Source organism: Mesoplodon bidens (assembly GCF_964165515.1).
Source record: "Mesoplodon bidens genome assembly, chromosome: 7".
Classification (NCBI taxonomy): Eukaryota; Metazoa; Chordata; class Mammalia; order Artiodactyla; family Ziphiidae; genus Mesoplodon; species Mesoplodon bidens.
In genome coordinates, this window is record NC_138164.1 from 69,480,081 (window position 1) to 69,486,080 (window position 6,000).

Below are 6,000 nucleotides of genomic sequence, written 5' to 3' on the forward strand. Positions count from 1 at the left end.
CTTATTTTATTGAAGCTGAAATAGAAAGGCAGAGAGAAGGGGTGCTTGTGTGTAAAGGCAGCTACCTCACAGTAGTGTCCAGAACTAGAGCCCAGGAGTTTTGACACTGAATCTGAGCCTCTTCATGTTAAGAAGGATTCACCTCAGAGGACTGTAAAAAGAAGCTGATCTGCTCACTATCACAGCTTAAGACATACTGTAGGAGTGTCCTCTGCTTTGGTTGTCAGCTACAATGGACTATGCATATCTCTTAGTTTCTAGAAATGTATGTGAGTGTACCAAATCCTCCTTTCCCAAGGACAATTATCTCTAAATCGAGTTATTGCTTATGAAAATATCTTGATTCTTAGTGAGAAAGAGACTCAAATGATTTCGTACTTGAAGCAAATGAAGTACACAGCTTGAAATGTTAAATTTCATCTCCGAGGGAGAGCAGCTTCATGTTTTACTTATATGCATATGCTTTTCCTCATTATTCCTCTGCTAGTCAAAAAGGCTGCCTTGAGCTAATTTCTTTCTAAATAAAATCTTTCTAATCAGATTTTCCACCCTATATGGATTTCATATGAAAATGATCCTTATCCTGAAAATTAAAAATATTTTTCCCTGTATTTCAATGTGCAGTAGAGATAACACCTAGAAGACCTTAAAGCAAAAGACAGAGTGACAGCTGATTCATTTGAATTTGTTACAGCAGTGTATATATTTGACATGACAGGGGTGAAAAGAGACAGGAGACAGGGGTCTTGAACTAAAAGCTCAGGATTTGAGGTCAGGTTTGAGTTCCTATCTCAGTAGTACCACCATTAGCATTGTTACCTTAGGCAAGTTCTTTAACTTCTTTGAACTTCAGTTTCCTCTTTTTAAAAGTGAGAATGATGTCATCAATCTCACAGGGCCATTGTGAGGAATGAAGGAGAAATAAGAGTGGCTAATATTTAATGAGCACTTACTATGTGCCTGGCAATATGCTGAGTCCTTTACATGCATCATCTTATTTAGCTATCACCACAACCTTATTAGGTGGGTTCAATTATGGTCTTCATTTTACAGATTAAGAAATTGAGGCTTAGGTTAATTAACCTACAAATTTTCACAGAAATTATGGGTGAAGATATGGCTTGAACATGGATCTGTTTAACTCCAAACTCTGTACTTTTTATGAACCACTGTGCTCTACCCATCTGAAAGTTTATATCTTTGTTTACATCTACATCTATTATATAGATATTTATATCCATTTTTATGTCTCAGATATATCTGTCTCACATCATCTGTCTACCTATCATATCTGCCACATAAGTCACACAGAAGCTAGTACAGTGCATGCCAAAAGCCACATTGGTAAATGTGATAAGAGTTCAGAGGAGGGAGAACACATTGGACTTTGGTGGTCAGCAGTGCTTCAAGAAAGAGATGAAACTAAAGCTGAGCCTTGAAGGATGGTGTGACCAGCACTGTTGATTGCTCACTCTATCATCCATTCTTCCCTTGCTCCTCAGTAACAGAATGCCCTGTTGAATGATATGGTTACAGCCTCCCTTGCAGCTAGGTGTGGCAGCTAGATGTGACTAAGTTTGGCCAGGGATATGTAAATGAACATGTTATATAGTAATTCCAGGAAGTCTCTTAATGGAAGGAAGTACATTACTTTTTATCCCTTCCTCCATCTTGTTGCTTGGAAGTTGGGCATGAAGGCTGGAATTCTAGCAACCACTTGGACCTTGAGGATGAGGACCATACCATAAGAATGGCAGAGGAGAGAGCTGGTGGGGGCCTGGCTTCCTGATCATTCTGAAATTGCCAGTCCAGCCTGAGGTTACCTACCTCTGGGGCTTTCTTATGTGAAAGAAAAATAATGTCCAATCATTAAACTTTTGTTATTTTGGGTTACATGCAGCCAAAACACAGATACAGATGGGAGAGCTTGGATTTGATAGGTGAGGGCTTACTAAGCTGAGGAATGTATCAGAATGTGAGCAAGGTAAAGAGAAACTAAATTTTTGCCAGGTCCTTCTAGATCTGCTTTAATTGTGGAGGAGATTATAATCAGATATACCTGAGCTGAAATTCAGCTTCTACTAAGATACTTGATGAACTTGGGACAGTCCCTTCATAAAAGTCCTGCGCGGGCTTCCCTGGTGGCGCAGTGGTTGGGAGTCCGCCTGCCGATGCAGGGGACACGGGTTCGTGCCCCAGTCTGGGAGGACCCCACATGCCGCGGAGCAGCTTGGCCCATGAGCCATGGCCGTCGAGCCTGCGTGTCCGGAGCCTGTGCTCCGCAACGGGAGAGGCCACAACAGTGAGAGGCCCACATACCGCCAAAAAAAAAAAAAAAAAAAAAAAAAAAAAAAGTCCTGCGCACCCATGCTAATGTGTGTGTGTTGGCGGGGCAGGGGGGAGGTTTTCCCACACCAACAAGCAATTTTTTTGACACCAACTGGGTGTCCTACAATTCACCTCAATTCTGATGCTATGTACCTGGAGATAGCATCAGATTCCACAAGTTGAGAACTCAATCTCAGACAACCTCCCTGCACTTTTTTTTTTTTTTTTTTTTTTGCGGTACGCGGGCCTCTCACTGTTGTGGCCTCTCCCGTTGCGGGGCACAGGCTCCGGATGCGCAGGCTCAGCGGCCATGGCTCACGGGCCCAGCCGCTCCGCGGCATATGGGATCCTCCCAGACCGGGGCACGAACCCGTATCCCCTGCATCGGCAGGCGGACTCTCAACCACTGCGCCACCAGGGAGGCCCCTCCCTGCACTTCTGATGCCAGTCACAAGCTCAGGTTTTTACCTGTACTTCTGACCAACTAGCTATAAATCACAAGTTCCCACCACCTCATCCTTGAGTTTGACTAATTTTTTAGAGTGGCTCACAGAACTCAGGAAGATGGTTTACTCCACAGATTACTGATTTATTATAGAGGATATTAAAGGATACAAATCAACAGTGAGATGAAGAGATACATAGGGCAAGGTATGGGAAAAGGTCTGGAACTTCCAAGCCCTCTCCAAGCACACCATCTTCTCCCAAATCTTCACATGTTCACCAACCTCGAAGGTCTATGAACCCTCTCCTTTTGGGTCTTTAGGAGGCTTCATTACATAGGCATAACTGATTAAGTCATAAACTATTGGGGATTGAACTTCATCTCAAGCCCCTTTGCCCTCCCTGGAGGTCAGGGGTGGAACTGAAAGTTCCAACTCTAAGCACATGGTTGGCTCCCCTGACAGCCGGCCCCCACCTTTAGGTCTAGTCCAAAAGTCACCTCATTAGCATAACAAAAACACCGTTATTGTTATCATCTCTTAGGAAACTTGTTTTAGTTTTGTGCCAGAAGCTAGGGTGAAGACCAAATATGTAATTCTTATTATATTTCACACTTTACCTGTCTGAGTTCAGTTTCCTAACCTATAAAATGGGATAGTAATATCTACTCTGTGGGGTTATTGTGAGGATGGGAGAGAATATTAAACCTTAGGCAAGTCCCTTAACTTTCCAGCTTCTTGGACACATAAGTTTGAATAAATGTTGTCCATTATCATTATCATCTATTGTGGCCATGCCTTCTGTGACAAGAGATGATTAAATTTTTTGTACTTGGAGCACTGTACTTACAGCTCTCTCCTCTGCCATTATAATCAGAAGATCTAGAATATCCCCTTTGCAACTGTTTACTTGCTACTTAGCTTTGGACAAGTCACCTTTTTGAGTCTCAGTGTCCCTATCTGTAAAATGGGCATGACAACCTGCTTTTCATGAGTCTTTTATGAGAATTAACTAAACAAAAGGTGAGAAGTAAGGCTTTGGAAGGGTATGGCTTCCCTCACAATCGTGTGACCTTGAATTCTGCCAGTGCCTGGTATATCCTGCCTTATCCATCCAACTGAACATTGGTACCGGCTCCAGACAATCTTAAATTATCTTCCAGATTTGGGAGATTGGACTGCTGGTGAGGCCCTGGTACCTGGTCAGTTCCAGGGATCTCATTTTCTCCAAACATAGTGCTAAGGTCTCACCGTCACCTGCTTGAATTATCAGGCAATAACACCTAATGGTTAAGAATACAGGCTTTGAAATCGGACTTGGCTTTAAATAGCTGCTTTCACATTCTAACTTTGTGACCATAGGAAAGCCTCTTAATTCTCTGAAAAGAGCTTCAGTTTCCTCATCTATGAAATAGGGATAGTAACAATCACTTCCCCAGTTGACATGAGAATTAGATGAGCTGGTATTTAAGTGAAATCTCACTACTAATGCCATATGTTATACTTAATGTTATTTCCTGATTTCCCCTCGAGTCAACTTTTATTAGGACCCTGTCATGCATTCACTGGGAGTTAACCTGCATAGTCAGGAGTAGTCTGCACAGAGAGGGAAAGGGCTTTCAGGAGGATGCTGTTTCTATAGCAACCATCTGTTAAATCTCTCGGGACCTCAGAAACAGGCCAGGGCTAGAGGAATTGGCAAAAACAGAGAAGACAGATCAGATAATCTGCCTCCGGGTGCCCTCTGGGAGAATGGAGGGCCTCCGGAGTCTCCTAGTGCCTGGTGCATTCGGATTGAAATGCTGCAAGTCTGGGCCAATAAAACCTGTGGTTGCCATAGGAACTGCTTGGCATTTAGTAGCTCTAAAAGCTATTCCTTTCAGCACAATGGAATAATGGAGTTTGAGGTCTGGAGCACATTGAGCACAAAGGAGGAAACTAAGGCCAAAAGAGGGAAAGGTTTGCCAAGGGCATTCAGTTCCTCAAGTTCTATAATGCCTACCTCATCTAGTGCCTCTTCACGAACTTATTCTTTCAATAAATATTCATTGAGCACTTACTATGTGGAAAGACCTGGTTAGGAATGGAGGCTGCAGAGATAAATGAAAGAAGATCCTTATCATCTAGGTCAGGTCTAATGGTGGAGAGAAACATATGGCATACAAAGGAAAAAACTCCCTTGTTTCTTCTATTCACCAACTAAAGGAAAACAGTGTTTTCTTCTACTACTCTCAACACTCTGACATCAGATGTGCGGATTTTTCACACCAAGCAGTTCTCCAGTTCTCTGTGGACACTGACTGGGTGTCCTACAATTTAAGTCCATTCTGATACTATCTACCTGTAGGTAGCATTAGATTCCACAGGTTAAGGGCTCAGTCCTATAAGACCGCATCCCCGAACCCACCCCCAACTTCAGACACCAGTTGCAAGTCCTAAAGTTTTACCTGTACTTCTGACTGACTGGCTATAAATTGCAAGTCCCCATGACCCCTCCTCAGGTTTGATAATTTGGTAGCACAGCTCATAGAACTCAGAAAAACAGTTTACTTACTAGATTACCAGTTTATTATAAAAGGAACAGGAACAGCCAGATGGAAGAGATGCAGTGGGCAAAGTATGTGGAAAGGGGTGTGGAGCTTCCATGCACTCTCTAGGTGTACCACCCTCCCAGTACATTCATGTGTTCCTCAACCCTGGAAGCATTCTGAACCCCTTCAGTTAGGGTTTTTTTTATGGAGGCTTCATTACATAGGCATGAATTACATCATTGGCTATTAGTTAACGGACTCAACCCCTAGAACTTCTCCCCACCCTGGAGGTTGGGGGGGTGAAGCTAAAAGTTCCAATCCTCTAATGACATGGTCCATTTTCCTGACAACCAGCTTCCATACAGGAGCCCCAGTCACAGCCATCTCATTAGTAAACAAAAAGACACTTGTCACTACAGAGATTCCAAGGGTTTTAGGAGCTGTGCGCCAGGTTAAGGGGTGGGGGGTTGCACAGAGGCCAAATATATATATCTTATTATGTCACACCATGTTTTAAGAGCTCTGATAGGGGTACTGGGAAAGCATGTGGTAGAAGCTCCTAGGTAGCCTGAATGTGCTGGGAAGGAGGAGGGAGAAGACATTTAAGTTTAGAGGCAAAGTAAGAATTAGCCAGATGAAGATGGATGAAGGTAAGGTGTACCAGGCAAAGGCAAGAGCATGTGAAAAGACCTAGAGGA